This window comes from Staurois parvus, unplaced genomic scaffold (assembly GCF_062004578.1).
Source record: "Staurois parvus isolate SC_StPar_1 unplaced genomic scaffold, SC_StPar_1.0 ptg000860l, whole genome shotgun sequence".
NCBI classification, from domain to species: domain Eukaryota; kingdom Metazoa; phylum Chordata; class Amphibia; order Anura; family Ranidae; genus Staurois; species Staurois parvus.
Genome location: NW_028318656.1, coordinates 91,527 through 110,280, shown reverse-complemented (window position 1 = coordinate 110,280; position 18,754 = coordinate 91,527). Strand labels below are relative to the sequence as shown.

The window sequence follows — 18,754 nt, the reverse complement described above, 5'->3', positions numbered from 1 at the left end:
CCCATCTTGCCTTCTTCTAGACTTCTCAGTTCTTCCATTCTAAAGATGCCTTCCACTCTATCTAACCAATCCACCACCCTCGGAACCTTTGCTACTAACCAAAATGTTGGTATCAATCCCTTTGCTGCACTGATTAAATGGTACAATACTTTATTCCTCTTTACTTCCGCCATGGGCTCAGATTAATAGAATAAGCATTTCAGTGGATCCCCTTGAATATTTAACCCACATATTTCCTTGATATAATAAGCTATTTCCCTCCAGTAAACCTGTATTCTCGGGCAACTCCACCAGATGTGCCCTTTATTACCCTTATTACCCATATTACCCTTTTCTCCACATCCTCTCCAGCACCATGGGGAACCCTCCCCCTGCTGCCTATGGGTTATAATGGGAGTTTGATACCATCTAGCCAGGCATTTGTAGTTCATCTCTACTGTACGCATATTTATTGCCTTGTGTGTTCGGTTAAAAATACCTTCCTTTTGCTGCGGGGTAATTTTTATGCCTAGTTCCCTCTCCCAGTTACCTAAATATCCTGGGGGCTCTACATCCTCTACGTCCACAAGGATTTTATATATCTTAGAGGTGATATGTTTGGGGTGTAATTTTATTTGCTTTTACTCATGGTTTAGGCATAGGTTTAAAGGTAGAGCACTGCACCTTTTTTCACTTTGTGTACCAGTCTGGTCCACAAAATTGTGTTCAGCTGCTGACCATATAGTTAATATTTTCCATATGGCCCCTTTCACACGGGGCTGAATCAGTTTGGTCAGAAGGGAATCTGTTTATTGATCCCCCGCTGGGCAGAGGGCAGAACTATGTCCTCTCTACATATGCAGAGTGGACACAGAACACTTTACTCTTTAGATGGTCGGGTGTAAACAGACCAGCTGTCAGTTTACACCCAACTGTCCTCCGATCTGATCCGCTCAGTTAAAGGGGAATGGATCCCTTTTTATTTGTTTTTAGCACATCAGATAGGATTGGAGGTGGACTGGTGTAATACAAGTCTGTGTACATCCACTGCCCCATAGAGGAGAATGGAGAGTCCAATTCAATCCATCTGAAAATCGGACAGGTGGACTCGATCGGACTGCTCTTGTGAAAGGGGCCTTCATGAGGAGACAAAAAGAACATAATACCTCTCAGAAAACTGTCACTGGAACAGGTGCCCACATTAAAGAGTTCCCCAATCTCATGTTTTAATGACGAGTATAATATTTTGGATTTTCCATCACATTCTGCCTTGGTGATAATGATCACCCGGACAAATAGAAAGGGTGAATCTTACGACAGACAGCAAAAAGGACCTAATAAAGGCTCAAACTCTTCCCCACTCTATCCATAACTAAAACATTCATATAAGCACATTGAATTCTGCTTTAATAATTTCCATTAATATTTAACTGTTTTTGATTTGGCATGTAAAGCCTAAACAGTGTTTTTATCTTCTGTAAAAAAAAAACACTTTGGTGTCCTATATTTAAAATGTCATAAAAATATTAAATGCTACATCTAAATCCGAGCTCTGGACAATACTCACTTTCTCTGAATATAATTATACCGAACGAGCATACTAACAATCAAATTATAAAGAATCAATGTGTGAACAGTAATAGAATTAACAATAATATGTTATAATTTGTAGTTATTTAAATGTTACCAATAGCTCATTTTCAGAGATGTTTTGAAGGTATATAAATAGTGTATGGTCACATAACCAGAAAGCACAAAATGATGCAATTTGGCATCAAACTATGTACCTGAATAACAATAGGCTGCCACATAGTATTCCAAAGCAATGTGTGCCAACCTTTTACTAGCCAAACAGAGTTTCCTGGATCTAGAATTGTTTGTCTGTAGATCCTCTTTTATATTCTTTATTAGATTCAATGTTTTTTAATTTAATTCTCAAGATATTGGGTATCTTCTCTAGGGACTTTCAATGAAAAACATCCGCAGAGTTCACAACAAATTATCTAGATGAAAAAATAATCTCAATGATATTGCAAACTTAAGTCAGTTCCTCCTGGCATGCACAACTGCATATCAAACTGGACCAGCTAAATACAACCCCGATTCCAAAAAAAGTTGGGACGCTGTGTAAAATCTACAAAAAAACAGAATGCAATGATTTGCAAACCTCATAAACCCATGTTTATTCACAATAGAAAAACATATACCACATTTTTTCTCCAATCAGATACTTTTTATTAAAGTTTTATTTTCCATTTTCAAAAAACATACACAATTCAAAAAAAACATACAATTAAATATACAACTCATATTAAGCAAAATGTTCACTTTGGTTATCGTAATATTTTATTTTTTCATAGCTGGTGCGCATGTTTCGAAATGTTGTCATGTCACTTCCGGTCATGTGGTCACGGGGAATGCTGCAGTCCACTTGCGTTCTGCCACAGTTTATGGAGCTCATCTGGCCTCCTCCATACTACATCCTGACATGGACTCAGCCTTTACAACCCCAAGCTTGCTCCAGATCCAACTTCTGCATGTTCTACATCTGCAGCATGTCCACATCTTCCCTGGAAGATAGCCATATACTAAAGATGTGCCCATGTATATCTCTCAAAATGTGAGTGCAATTTTAATCGATTTTTAATAAAGTGTTTACAATCTACACTCAGTGGCACCTTCTCCACGTTTCTTTTTATTATTTCATAGCTTACAATAAAAGCATATATATTTACCACCAAATATACCATAGATTCCTTTTGCCCTCTTGAAAACTTATTCTTTAAAAAATCAATAATTATTACGTGATTATTATTATTGAAATACACCATTTTGCTTAAGACTCTCTAAATTTCATAGAAATTCTCCACATTTTTTCTCAAAATTCCATTTACCTATTAATTAGTATCTGTTACAATCCCATACTTCCATCTGTTGATCTCAACCTACTTTAATCCCTCAACTACTAGTGTGCTGCTCTTACTATTATCTACCACAAAAAAAAAACATGAAAATACCCTCTTATATACTTCTCCCTAGCAACTTGACCATAACTAATTGTATTGTAGTTAATCCTGGTATGTTCAGCCAATTGCACCACAGTTTTGAAAATTTACCTGGACATCCCCTATGTTGAAAAACCATATGGTCTCTTTGGAAGACTTAATTTACTGGGTTGGGGGAGCCATGGAAATCCATTGCTTTGCTATGAATTTTCTTGCTATAAATAGCAAATGAAGGATCGCTATAAGGGTCTGAAGAGCATATACTTCTCTGTCCAGCCAGCCCAATACACATATCTTGGGTTCCATCTCAATAATAACTCTAAACACATTATTAATAGTGTCCAATACACAAGTCCAATATCCATCCAGCTTAGGACATCTCCATATCATATGCACCAGTGTCCCAACATCCTTTTCACATTGTGGACAAAAAGGAGTTTACCTCTTATGCCACTTAAAAAGTTTCTGGAGGGGTATAATATCTCCAATGTATAACTAACTAACAATTGGGTAAGTCTCTGAGATGCAGAAAGGGATACCTGTTACATTATAAAGAATGTCAGACCACTCCTTATCATTTAGGGGTCGATATATAATACGATCTGCATCTCAGAGAATTGATGTTGACCTTTTTTGCAGCAGTGCATTATAAAGCTGTGTCCCTCTTTGATGTCCCTGATAGACTTTGGTTAAGAATTGTGGGTGTAACATAAACCCAGGGAATATGTCTAGATTGGGTTTGGATAGCATGTCTGAGCTGCAAATATTGGAAAAAGCATTTGAAAGGCAGACTGAACTCCTCCTGCAAGGTCTGAAACTCTTACAGATGTTGACCCTTATATAGTTGTTAGATGTACGCAATGCCTCTTTCTGACCATTGATTAAATCCATGCAGCTTTAGTAGCACCAGAAACTGAAGTTCTTATAAATTTGGGTTTAATTAGTATACCCCATCATACTGACAATCATCTTTAATCCTTTTCCAAACCTTGTCTATCATAGATAGAGTGGGGAACTGCCTGCCTAGTCTGAATTTTCCTGCTTCAAAACAATCTACTCATTTTTTACCTAGAAATAACGTAGACCACAGATTCCAGTTGGGCTTCCCCCAGGCCAATCTTTCCATGGACGCCATGCCTGGCAGCTGAGTACCTTCCCTCTGTCCCCGAACTCATGGCTGGGACAAGGGGAGAGCAACCTGGAGCAGTGAAGCCTGCAAAGTTGAAATGACAGGAGAAAGTGGGCTGTGCTCTCTTCTCCTGTCAGTAAAGTATCCTCCAGGGGCGGACTGACCATTTGGAAACTCGGGCACTGCCGAAGGGCCCAGGGTCAGTGGGGGGCCCCATGAGATGCCCCTGGTACCTTTTTCATAGGCTTTTTTGAGTTTGGCCAAGGACACAGGGGCCCCATGATCCCCTATTGCCTGGGGGCCCCATGAGTTGTCAGTCTGCCCCTGGTATCCTCTATAAAGCAGATGACACAGGATTGCTCTTCCATCAGCATGTTCAGTATTTGATTCATTCCTTGGCTCCCTGCTGCCGAGAAATGAGTGGCCATTGAAGGAGATAGGGGGCGGAGTAATCCATCTGTGTAGGGCCCGATCCAAGAGCGATCCTGTGTCATCTGCTGTATGGAGGGTCGCTCTACTGACAGGAAAGGAGAGCACAGTACAACACGCACCTCTATCTGGTTTCCCACCTGTAATATCGGGGGGGGGGGGCATACAGGCCAGGGGAACTGTACACAATGAAAGGAGGGGGGAGAGGTAACAATCATTTGGGCTGAGATGAGAGATTTATGCAGGAGGGGGAAGGAGGCTATTTTTGCTGGGATGGGTAATGGGGATGATGGAGGGGTTTTAGCTAGAGGAGGGATTTGGGGGGATTTGATCTATGTGGGGGGAATGAAGGAAAAAAATTGGTACTGGGAGGGGGGATTGGGAGATTTGTGTTAGAAGGGGGAAATATAGATGAATTTGTGCTAGGAGAGGGTATCGGGGTGATTTATGTTAGGAGAGGGGGATTAGAGGGATTTGTGTTAGGAGGGGGGATTGGGAGGAATTTGTACTATGAGGCGGTTGGGGGGAATTTGTGCTAGGAGAGGGGATGGGGGGGGTTGTGCTAGGGGGGGAGAAATGGTGGAGATTTGTGCTAGAAGATGGGATGGGGGAGGTGCTAGGAGAGAGATTTGGGGGAGGGGGGGATTTTTGCTAATAGAGGGGATTGGGGGGTTGTGCTAGGAAGGAGGATTGGGGGGATTTGTGCTAGGAGATGGGATGGGGGTTGTGCTAGGAGGGGGGATTTGGGGGGGGAGAAATTTGTGCTAGGAGAGATAATTTGGGGAAAATTTATACTGGGAGAAGGGATTGGGGGGAGGGGTTTGCTAGGAGAGGGGGATTGGGGGGAGTTGTGTTAGGAGAGGGGATTGGGGGAACATTTTGCAAGGAGGGGGGATTTGGAGTGGATTTGTGCTAGGAGGGGGGATTTGGGTGGGGAAACGGATTTACATTGAGAAAGGTAATTTGGGGGGATTTGTGCTAGGAGGTGAGATTGGAGGGATTTATGCTAGGAGGGGGATTTTGGGGGGAGGATTTGGGCTAAGTTTTAAAATTTGAGGGGAAAGAGTATGTGTGCTCAGAGGGGTGAAGTAGCTGGTCTTGTCTAGGCTACAAAATAGTCTAGTACCTGCCCTGGTTATATCACTGCCCTGAGTACCTGGCTGGCCATGAATTGTACCAGCTATCTTTCTATGGGCCGTAGGGACTGTTTGTGGGACCCCTTGGTATACTGTGCATAGTGAGCTATTATCCTGTGTGTTACTTGCAGGGGGTGAATTCCCACATATGTGAGGTTAAGAACCTTTTTTCCTATTACAGGTTTCCTGGCATCAACAATTTTTTGCTGTATTTGTTTTTTTTTTTTGTTTTAGGTTATAAGCTCTCACTTTGTTTAACCTCCCTGGCGGTATTCCCGAGTGTAGCTCGGGGTAACATTTCAGTACCAAAAGCGGTAACCCCGAGCTACACTCGGGCTTACCCTGCGGCACTGCTCCGGCATGTGTTCTTCACTTACCTTACCCTGCGCTCCCACGATGTGTCCCCTGCAGCGTCCCCGGCCATCTCCTCCGGCCAATGCCGGCATCCGGCTTCTGTGTCCTGTCCCTGTGACGTCGGGACGTACGGGCGCCGCCGCCGCCGCCGCCGGCGGCGGGAAATTTAAAAATTTTAAAAAATGTCATTTTTGTTTTTACATTTTACATAGTAAAACATTGCTGTCTCAACCAATTTCACATACATATTGTCCCTAGTGCTTTGTCCTGCGCCCTGCCTGCATTTTGTCTGTTCTTTCTGCCTGGAAACTGAGAAACGTCCATGGCATCCAAAAAGCGTCCCTTTAGGTCAAAAGCGGTTTTAGACCAGCTAGAGAACAGCGATAGTAAATCAGAACCACTTGCAGAATTGAGTGATAATGATTCGTGGGGGAAATTCGTCATCAGACACTGAAAACGATTTTGCGACTGAGCTCAGCGATGTGCGAACTTGGCGCTATATTTCACATTTCAGTGTTTTTGGTTTGATTATATTATTGAATTAAATTTTTTATTATTTTTATATTATTTTTATGATTATTTATTAAATTATAATTTATGATTTTGTGTTTCAAATTTTATCATACCCGGGATGTTTACTAGACTCTTGTTCGGACAGATTTCAGTGAGTTTTTCCTAAAAATTACAGCCTACAATAAAAAAAATACATATTCCATGCAAAAAAATGGTACCGCTTTCAGCACCAAAAATCTGAAATAATCATACCGCCAGGGAGGTTAATCACCTCCACAGTCCAGACTGCTAGGTGCCGGGATGGAATCCATTGTGTTTCCTGTATTTTATTGTTTGTTTATGTAATGTAATCTTCTCTTGGGACTTGTAATATGTGCCATACCTGTCTAGGGGGAAGGTTTGCTGTGCTGTTTGTTAATACAGTCAGTCCTGTTTTACTCCAACATCGGTTCTGTCTGATGCTGGGGGGTCAGTTTTCCTACAGTCTTTACCTAATATACTGGTCTTGTCTGGTTTTTAGGGAGGTTTTGGGCTGAAATTGCTATATTCTGGTTTCTGAGTAGAGGAAGCTGTAGTTTGACGGAGATACCCAGTTGGGGTCTCAGGCAGTCCGTCACAATCACCATAGTCATAGCCATAGTACAATGTCACTATGAAGTGCACAAGTGGGAGGACGTACCTGTACATCTTCCCAGAATGACACTTATCCCTTGTCTGGACCAGAGGAAGTTAATAAAATTTTTACTATTAAAATGGAAGGAAAACCTGCATTCAAATCCTTCTCCACAGTCCTTAAGGTTAATTGCTAAGTGCAAAATTGTTATAATCTCCATGGTTGTACTTTTTTCTTTTGGTATTTACCTGCTGTCATGTGACCATAATCCCCATCCTTGCATAGTATAAGAGTGGCGGGTGGGTGTATCCATTTCTGTGTTATCCATGTCTGTAACAAACTCAACTTTGTCCATGACCTTTTTATCACAAACTCCTTTAACCTCCCTGGCGGTATGATTATGTCAGGAATTTTGTACCAAAAGCAGTACCATTTGTTGGCATGGAAATATGTATTTTTTTTATTGTAGGCCTGTAATTTAGGAATAACTCCCTGAAATCTGTCCGAAAAAGAGTCTAGTAAACATCCCGGGTAGGATAAAATTTGAAACACGTAATCATAAATTATAATTTAATAAATAATCATAAAAAATAATAATATAATAATAATACATTTAATTCAATAATATAATCAAACCAAAAACACTGAAATGTGAAAATATAGCGCCAAGTTCGCACATTGCTGAGCAAAATCGTTTTCAGTGTCTGATGACGAATTTCCCCACGAATCATTATCAATCAATTCTGCAAGTGGTTCTAATTTACTATCGCTGTTCTCTAGCTGATCTAAACCGCTTTTGACCTAAAGGGACGCTTTTTGGACGCCATGGACATTTCTCAGTTTCCAGGCAGAAAGAACAGACAAAATGCAGGCAGGGTGCAGGACAAAGCATTAGGGACAAGATGTATGTGAAATTGGTTGAGACAGCAATGTTTTTAATGTAAAAAAAAAGACATTTTTTAAAATTTTTAAATTTCCCGCCGCCAGCGGCGCCTGTACGTCCCGACGTCACAGGGACAGGACACAGAAGCCGGATGCCGGCATCGGCCGGAGGAGAAGGCCGGGGACGCTGCAGGGGAAACATCTACGGAGCGCAGGGTAAGGTAAGTGAAGAACAAATGCCGGAGCAGTGCCGCATGGTATTCCCGAGTGTAGCTCAGGGTTACCGTTTGTGGTACTGAAATGTTACCCCGAGCTACACTCGGGAATACCGCCAAGGAGGTTAACCTCCCTGGCGGTGTGATTATTTCAGATTTTTGGTGCTGAAAGCGGTACATTTTTTTGCATGGAAATATGTTTTTTTTATTGTAGGCTGTCATTTTTAGGAATAACTCACTGAAATCTGTCCGAACAAGAGTCTAGTAAACATCCCAGGTATGATAAAATTTGAAACACTAAATCATAAATTATAATTTAATAAATAATCATAAAAATAATAATACAATAATAATAAATTTAATTCAATAATATAATCAAACCAAAAACACTGAAATTTGAAATATAGCGCCAAGTTCGCACATCACTGAGCAAAGTCGCAAAATCAATTTCAGTGTCGGATGACGAATTTCCCCCACGAATCATTATCACTCAATTCTGCAAGTGGTTCTAATTTACTATCGCTGTTCTCTAGCCGGTCTAAAAGTGCTTTTGACCTAAAGGGACGCTTTTTGGACACCATGGACTTTTCTCAGTTTCCAGGCAGAAAGAACAGTAAAAATGAAGGCAGGGCACAGGACAAAGCACTCGGTACAAAATGTATGTGAAATGGTTTGATACAGGAATGTTTTACTATGTGATTTTAGTGATTTTAGTGATTTTAGCGAATGTCACTTTTTGTCATTTTTGAATTTCCCGCCGTTCCATTCCCCGTACGTCCTGATGCTCACAGGGGACGGAACCCAGATGACAGATGCCGGCATCCGCCGGATTACATTGCCAGGGACACTGCAGGAGGGACATCGCGGGAATGCAGGACAAGGTAAGTGATCGAGGGATCGTTGAGCAGCGCTGCAGGGTATTCCGGAGTGTAGCTCGGGGTTACCGCTTGTGGTACTGAAACTTTACCCCGAGCTACACTCGGGAATACCGCCAGGGAGGTTAACCTACTTGCAATTACGGAAACCTGGCTTCATGAACCTGACTTTCCCTCTCCTGCCCTCTCCCATTGTGGTCTCTTCTGGACTCTCCCAGGCTTAGTAGATGGAAAGGAGGTGGATTTGGAATCCTCCTATCCCCATAACAATATTCTCAGCATGGATTCACAAAAGACCAAAGTTGTCTAACATATCTGCTCTCTCTTTATGAGGGAAAGAGAAAAAGGAGTGTCCGTGGATGTAGTATGATTACTCAATTTTAAATCAATGATTTTATTCTTGAACAGTGCAGGATATAGCCTATTTACATTTGTTTTTGCCCTATTGTCAAAGAATGTGCATACATGCATTTTCAGTTAGTGAATATAAAATTGTTTTTAAATGAAGTGTTTCACTCTGTAAATGGATAGAAAGCTGATTTAAACACCATATTCAAAGAGCAGTGATTAATGATTCATACTCTGAATGGTCTAAGGTGGTGTACCCCAAGTTCAGAAGTTTAGACTGAATTTTGGCTGTTTGGGTGTTCATCTTTTGCCCATCCAGCACCCTGTTTGGCCAGAACTGAGGATCAGCTATAGAAGTGTTTTATTTACTGCTTCTATATATGTCAGCTTCCCACTGTTACTGGTTCCTAAGCAAGCAACAGGTGCTTGAACCCACCAAATCCTTAGGAACAATTATCATCCCAGAACTTTTCCTTACGTGGCCAGGATTCCCTGGCCCCTTAGGCAAAGGGTTAGGATTAGCAGTGACATCACTGTCCTTTGGCCATATTTGGGCAATGATGTTACCATGATGCCAATCCATTCCCTTATATAGTCTATCTGATGACAGCTCCGAGAGCTCAGGCAGTTGTTTTTCAGCTAGTGGGGCCATCTGGATCAGTCATGTGTGCTGGGTCACCTCCACGGCCACAGGTGTATAAAATCAAGCACCCAGGCATGCAGACTACAGGAGCTCAGGGAATTCAAGCATGGTACCGTGATAGGTTGCCACCTGTGCAATAAGTCCATCTGTGACATTTCCTGGCTACTAAATATTTCAACTGTTAGTGGTATTATAATAAAGTGGAAGCGACTGGGAACAACATCAATGAAATGGTAGGCCACGTAAAATGGCAGAGCAGGTTCAGCGCATGCTGATGCGCATCGTGTGCAGAAGTCACCAACTGTCTGCAGAGTCATTAGCTAAAGACCTCCAAACTTCATGTAGCCTTCAGATTAGCACAACAACAGAGCATTGAGAGCTTCATGGAATGGGTTTCCATGGCCAAGCAGCTGCATCCAAGTCTTATATCACCAAGTACAATGCAAAGCGTTTGATACAGTAATGTAAATCACTCCGCCACTGGACTCTAGAGAAGTGGAGAAGTGTTCTCTAGAGTGATGAATCACGCTTCTCTGTCTGACAATCTGATGGATGTGTTTGGGTTTGGCAGTTTCCAGGAGAACGATACTTGCCTGACTGCATTATACCAAGTGTAAAGTTTGGTGGAGGGGGGATTATGGTGTGGGGTTGTTTTTCAGGGGTTGGGCTTGGCCCCTTCATTCCAGTGAAGGGAACTCTTAAGGCGTCAACATACCAAGACTTTTTGGACAATTTCATGCTCCCAACTTTGTGGGAAGAGTTTGGGGATGGTCCCTTCCTGTTCCAACATGACTGTGCACTAGTGCACAAAGCAAGGTTTAAAAAGAAATGAATGAGCGAGTTTGGGGTGGAGGAACTTGACCAGCCCGCACAAAGTTCCGACCTCAACCCAATAGAACACCTTTGGGATGAATTAGAGTGGAGACTGCGAGTCAGGCCTTCTTGTCCGACATCAGTGCCTGACCTCACAATAATGGTCAAACATTCCCAAAGACACACTCCTGTTATAGCAGCAATGGGTGGGCCAACTCAATACTGAACCCTATGGACTAAGACGCCATTAAAGTTTATGTGTGTGTAAAGGCAGGTGTCCCAATACTTGGCAATATAGCGTATTTAAACATTATTGTGAGTATGCCAGGGTTTCTCCACCAAGTACCAAGTCATGTTTTGACCAAGTAGTCAAGTCATGTTAACAAGGGTTTCTCCACCAAGTACCAAGTCATGTTTTGACCAAGTAGTCAAGTCATGTTAACAAGGGTTTCTCCACCAAGTACCAAGTCATGTTTTGCTTGTGGATCAAATACGTTTTCTACTCACTGAACTGCAACTCAACTTATAACATTTGTATCATGTATTTTTTCTGGATTTTTGGTTGATATTCTGTCTCTATCATTTAAAATACACCTATGATAAAAATCTAGACCCTTCATTTCTTTGTAAGTGGGCAAACTTACAAAATCTGCAGGTGATCAAATACAGAAAGATCCATACATTTTACATATTTCTGCATCAAGACATCATTCACACCATGGGGTTGATATAATAAAAATGGAGAGTGCAAAATCTAGTTCAGATGTTCATAGTAGCCAATCGGCTTCTAACTTCCGCATGTTCAATTAAGCAACGACAATAAAACCTGGAAGCTGATTGGTTTCTATGTACAGCAGGATTAGATTTAGTACGCTCCCATTTTTGTAAATGAACTCCTATGCCTTCATAAAAACTGATGGAAAAAAACATGTAGGTTAGAATCTTTGGGCTTGTTCATACCATGTGCAGAGATTTTCTGTTTTCTGTGTCTGGTTAAAACCATAATGTTGGTATCAAGTGATTTTTTTTTCTGTACAGAAAGATGCATACATGTTACATTTTTCTGCACAGACTGACCACAGATGCTGCATATTTTATTGCTCCAACACCATTGACCACCCAGCCTAAGACAAACCTCTGGGGCATTTTCTACATTGACTGTCCACATTCCAGCCCCCCTAAAGTCTCAATGGCAGTAATCTGGTACTTTGTTTAGAAAGTTTGGAGACCCCTGCTATAAAGGATGAAGCTTGGATACGTTTAATGGCATATTTTGCTCAACAGTAAGCGGTGCTTGTAAACTTTATATGATGCAACTAATTTATTGATGTTTTGAGGCAATGAGTCTCTCTAGAACAGGGGTGGCCAACCTGCGGCTCTCCAGCTGCTGCAGGACTACAAGTTCCATCATGCCTCTGCAAGTCAGTAACTTCCCATCTTTGAAATGCCTCATGGGAAATGTAGTTCCACAACAGCTGGAGAGCCACAGGTTAGCCACCCCTGCTCTAGAATATAAGCTTGGGTTTTGGTATAAAAACCCTTTTTCTGCACACGGATTTGGGACATTGGTCTTAGACATATAATTGGTTGGAAGACCTATACAAGTCTTACAACTATTATAAATGCATCCTTTATTTATTTAATTTTTCTGTTAGTCTCATATGAAGTAAGGTCATTTAAAATGGTTTTAGACTTGTGGGTTTACAGAGAAAAAAACGAAGGGGTCTACGAAGGTGTAAACAAAGGTGTAAAACCCACGGATATCTACAGATTTCTTTATGCACAGTACGGTGATGAGACCCTCAGCCGCAGTAAGACATTTGAGTGATGTAAAGGTTTCAAAGATGGCCGCACGTCTGTCAGTAACAATCCTGGCCGTGGTGATTCTCAACCCACAGCAGTCATTCCAGTGAACATTCAACACATGGAACGCCTGATCCTGGATTGACGCATAACCTGTCATGAAACTGCGTAATAGACTAATCTTTCTGTGGGAACGGTGAACACAATGATGATGAAGTGAAGCCGGCTGTCCTAGGATGGTTCAGGCGTACTGGCAAATCTTTCTATGCTGAAGCTTTCCAGGCATTAGTTAAACGCTGGAATAAGTGTGTAAATGTAGCAGGGGAGTATGTTGAAAAATGAATGCAGTTTTCACTCCTTGAAATTTGTTCTTTTATTATATAAACTCAAAAGGTCCAGTTTAATTGAATGTCCCTCGTAAAATGTGAAAATTGTCTCTTTTAGACCAAGTGTGCTCTTTGTGGCTCTGGCATCTAATACAAAGGCTAGGCAGTTTGGGTTAAGAGAGGGTCAGTGCAAGATAGCGTGCCCGAGGGGCAAGAAGTGTAAATCTGTCTTTGGACCTTAATAGAGTTTTGCAATTTATCACCAGCTTAAAATTAAAGACCATTTATTGCAGCTGCTGTTCATTTAATATGGCCATCTTGAAATTTCAGGGTTACAAGCCATCTTCCTGCTCCTCCATTCATTGTTATCACCAACAAGATATGTCCTGCAATGTAGATCTAAGTGCCTATTTCCATGTGATCAATTTAATTTGGCATTTAGGTCCCCCTGAGTATTGCCTAATTTCCAGACTTTATAATTATTGTTCAGCTTTCACTCTATTGAGGCATGATTATCCATAATTATCCCAAGGGCCTGATTATTTTTTTATACAGATAACCAATGTTTGTATACACATTATGGTTTTTCAAGAGCAACAATAATGAATGTAGGGATTTCTTATAGAAATGTTGTTTGTGTTGCTAAATACTGCAGAGACTATATTGACTGAGCACTACATTCACACAAAAAAGCCCAAAAAAAAACAAAACAAAAAAAAACCTTCCACTGCCCTTTACTAATTATCCATTAAAACCAATTTATTTTAGAAGTTGCAATCATTGTATTGTTGAGTAGATGAGTTGGTATATACACAGACATAGCCTAAGGAAGAGAGGAGAATGAGGGCTCATTCACACCTTTCTATGTACATTAACCACTTGCCTGCTGTTTATAAACGGCAAGCGGTGGCAGTCCAGGGGAGGGTTGCTGTTCATAAACGGCACTCGCCTTTTCTAGCTGTGCGCGCTCCCTGGGAGTGCGCAGCACCGCAATCCGGTGCCCGCTGTGTCCTCCAGACACAGTGAAACACCGATCGTCGGACGGGACCTCTGTACGAGGTCTCGATCATGTGATCACTGATTGGACAATCAGTAATCACATGCAAAGTAGTAAGCAAGATGTCACTTGTGACATCATTGCTTTTTATGTTGAAATCTGTGAATGATCACATAGGTCACATGGTACAAGGCTATTCACAACAGCCTTGTACCATGTGACAAGCTGTGACCAATCACAGCTCACTCAGTACTTCTTAATGACTGCAAGAATGCAGACAGAGAGAAAGGGAAATGATTGCTTTTATACCCTATATGAGTATAAAAGCAATCAGTGTAAAACAAAACAAAAAAATCTTCATCACCTCCCACAAGTAGTACAGTGTCACCATGGTGACACTGTACTGCTAGGGTGACAGTATGTAAAAAAAAAAAAAATAATAATAATATAAAAAAATAAAATAAAAATGTAAAAAAAAAGTTTAAAAATTATAATTTTTGGTTATGAACTAATTTGGTTTTTTTTTTTTACTAAAAAAATAACGGAATAAATTTTGGACAAGATTTATGATGAAATATTATTTATTTGCAAAATTTTATTTAAAAAAACACTTTTTAAAAAATTTTTTGGACATTTTCATTTACATAGCAAAAAAAAAAAATCGCAGCGGTGGATAAATACCACCAAAATAAAGCTTTATCTGTCTCAAAAAAATGGTAAAAAATTCATATGGGTACAGTATTGCATGACCGCGGAATTGTCATTCAAAGTGTGATAGCACTGAAAGCTGAAAATTGCCCTGGACAGGAAGGGGTTAAAAGTGTCCGGACAGGAAGTGGTTAAAGCGTATTTCCACTTTCGCAGTCAAGTTTGAGAAAACCCCACTATACATTTGTCATGTGTTCCCATTCACACAACATGCCTAATGCTCGGTACACTCCTATGCAGTTTGCATTTGAGCCATTTGTGCATTCCTTTTTGCAGTGTGTTTTTGACACGTTTTGCGTTTTTTTTCCCTTGTTTCTAGGCAACAAAATTGCCTAGAAATCACACTACATGCTTTTCTGCAGCGTCTCCATTAAAGTCTTTAGAACCAAAAACACAACTTCTGCGTTTAAAAAAGGCCCTGACCCTTTCCAAAAAAAAATGCTCTGGGTACAAACGCTGAGATGTGAACGTGTCCCATAGGAAATTCTGTTAACCACGGGAAACACAGAAGTCCCCTTGAGTATTACTTAATTCCTAGACTTTTTCTATTTATTGTTCAGTTTGCACTCTATTGAGGCATGATAGTCCATAAAATAAAAATATAAAATTTTACTTTGTCTAAAAATCTCAGAAAACATGCATTGGACACCTAAGCATTTTATGCATGTAAACCAGTGACCCAAAAACACGAAATTTGATGTTTTTTTATTTATAACCAAATACATTTCTGAGGACAATAGAATTGGTAATTACTGTGCAAAACCCTAAGTCATTGACACTCTCTCTTTTACTTCTTTGAGGACTGATGGGAGATCACTTGGGCACCACATCCCCAATTAACAGGTCATCAATGTATCTCTACCGCCTCAAGAGCTGCTGTGGTTGCTATGGATGATGGTATAGAGATCAGCATTTCCCACTGATATTAGCAGGATCTGAAGCAGGAAAGTCACTAATCCCAGCCACTGTTGGATAACTGGATGACTCTTGTAGTCCACATGAATACAGCAGTCCACCGTGTTTGCTACAGACAACTGCCAGGCAAGTTCCCACAGGGAAATCCCAAATGAGAAACTCTACATGTAGCTCTTCCCCCTTGGGAGCTGCTGAATTTGGGTTCCCCTATTTCTTGTGCAGCCAGGCAACACACATTTTTCCAACTTCCATTCAGAGTTAGTAGCCAGTCAATGGGTTTGTTTTTGTTGTTTTATTTGTGGTAAACACCTTGGATGGGGTCTAGGGGCATATGGGATGCTCAACTTTAAACAATAACTCCGAGGACAACTTTTACTGTGAAGAAACCTTTATGTATTTGGAAATTAAATTTATTTTCTTCCAGATGTAAAGAGTGCCCCCTTGTCCTTTGTGATGACCTCAAGGTGAATAATCTTTCCTTATAGCTGAGCTCCTCCATGCCTCTTATCAGTTAGGTTGACCTTATCTGTACTTTTTCCAGTTCCCAAATGTTCTTTTTGTGAATTGGTGCCCAACATTGAACTGCATATTCCAGATGAGGTATTACTAATGAAGCCATAAAGCATACCCTTCTCCTGCACAACACTGTTGTCTTCTACAAAATCCACTCACCATTCCAGAATATTGGCCCCATCCACTTCTCCAGTACAGTAGTTCCTCCCACAGCTCATGCCCAAATGTTATTCACCTTCTAGTCCTGATCTTTTAAAAGCTGTGCAATACTGTAAGTGATTGTAAAAGCCAGTCAGTGTTAAGGGAGATTGTTCCTCTCAGTGCTGCTATATAGGGCTCCCACCTGACATTATTTGGGCACTATGTGCCTGTGTCCATTGCTCTTGTTGTAATAAACTAGTGTGTGCTGTTGCAGTGCATGTCATTTGTGCAGTGCTCCTACTACCCAGTGAGTATGATTATGCCTAGTACTCTCCATCATTGGGCAGCATTCAGCCTCAAAAAAGGGGTCAAAATCTTTACCAAGTAATTGTAGACCAGTTAGTTTAACGTCTATAGCTGGAAAGATACTGGAGACCTTAATAAAAGACCATATAGATGAGTTCTTGCTGGAAAAAAATATTTTAAGCAACAGGCAGCATGGTTTCATGAAAGACAGAAGTTGTCAAACAAATCTGATTTCTTTTTATGAGGAGGTGAGCAAAACCTTGGACAGAGGGGTGGCTGTGGATGTGGTATACTTGGACAGAGGGGTGGCAGTGGACGTGGTATACTTGGACAGAGGGGTAGCGGTGGACATGGTATACTTGGACAGAGGGGTGGCGGTGGACATGGTATACTTGGACAGAGGGGTGGCTGTGGATGTGGTATACGTGGACATATGGGTGGCTGTAGATGTGGTATACGTGGACAGAGGGGTGGCTGTGGAAGTGGTATACTTGGACAGAGGGGTGGCGGTGGAAGTGGCATACTTGGACAGAGGGGTGGCTGTGGAAGTGGCATACTTAGACAGAGCAGTGGCAGTGGACATGGCATACTTGGACAGAGGGGTGGCGGTGGATGTGATATACTTTGATTTTGCAAAAGCATTTGACACAGTTCCGCACTCACAGCTAATATGTAAGGTAAAGTCTACAGGCTTGAAAAAATCTGTATGTAAATGGATAGAAAACTGGCTAAAAGATGGTATTCAGAGAGTAGTGGTTAATGATTCATACTCTGAATGGTCTAGGGCAGCAATGGGCAAACTACGGCCCGGCGGACTGTATACGGCCCGGCGGACCTTTTAATCCGGCCCGCGGAGCGTGGCAAACATCGGCTGTCAGAATGTGTGTAGGCGGGGCAGCATGAGGAACGTGAGGGGAGCTAGGCTCCTCTCACAGTCCGCCCTGAAGACTGGAACGGCGCGGGAACACGGCGAGAGGAACGCGCAGAGCAAAGGTAAGTGAAATGACACAGGGGGGACTTGGCTTACTACTTGGGGGGAATAGTACTGTGGGGGATGAAATACTATATGAGAGATGAATTAATATGGGGGATGAATTAATATGGGGAATGAATTACTATATGGGGGATGAATTACTATGGGGGATGAATTAATATGGGGAATGAATTACTATAGGGGGGATGAATTACTATATGAGGGATGAATTACTATGGGGGATGAATTACTATATGAGGGATGAATTACTATGGGGGATGAATTACTATATGAGGGATGAATTACTATGGGGGATGAATTACTATATGGGGGATGAATTACTATGGGGGATGAATTACTATGGGGGATGAATTACTATAGGGGGGATGAATTACTATATGGGGGATGAATTACTATGGGGGTGAATTACTATATGGGGGATGAATTACTATATGGGGGATGAATTACTATGGGGGATGAATTACTATATGGGGGATGAATTACTATGGGGGATGAATTACTATGGGGGATGAATTACTATATGGGGGATGAATTACTATGGGGGATGAATTACTATATGGGGGATGAATTACTATATGGGGGATGAATTACTATGGGGGATGAATTACTATATGGGGGATGAATTACTATGGGGGATGAATTACTATATGGGGGATGAATTACTATGGGGGATGAATTACTATATGGGGGATGAATTACTATGGGGGATGAATTACTATATGGGGGATGAATTACTATGGGGGATGAATTACTATATGGGGGATGAATTACTATATGGAGGATGAATTACTATGGGGGATGAATTACTATATGGGCGATTAACACATACACATCATTCATCTACTCTTGGTCAGGCCCCCGGGTCCAATATATGAACCCATTGCGGCCCTCAAGTCAAAAAGTTTGCCCACCCCTGGTCTAGGGTCATCAGTGGTGTACCCCAAGGTTCAGTGTTGGTTCCCTTACTTTTTAATATATTTATAAACTGTATAGGGTCTGGGATTAAAAATCCCATTTCAGTCTTTGCAGATGACACCAAGCTGTGCCGTGGAATAACGTCCTTACAGGATGTCTCCAACTTACAAGCCGACCTCAATGCACTGTGTAATTGGGCAAC

The 18,754-nt window shown here is 41.4% G+C and overlaps 1 long non-coding RNA gene across 2 annotated transcripts in view; it reads right to left on the bottom strand.

Moving 5' to 3' along the window:
- LOC149443264 (uncharacterized) overlaps positions 1–18,754 on the bottom strand; it is a 93,072-nt gene that overhangs the window by 40,208 nt on the left and 34,110 nt on the right. Inside the window, exon 3 of one of the 2 annotated variants that reach the window (XR_016306675.1) lies at positions 2,398–2,549. The exons of the other annotated variant lie outside the window; for it this stretch is intronic. This is a non-coding gene — a long non-coding RNA (uncharacterized LOC149443264). Of the gene's footprint in view, positions 1–2,397; positions 2,550–18,754 lie in introns of those variants that run through there. 2 annotated transcript variants of the gene reach the window in all.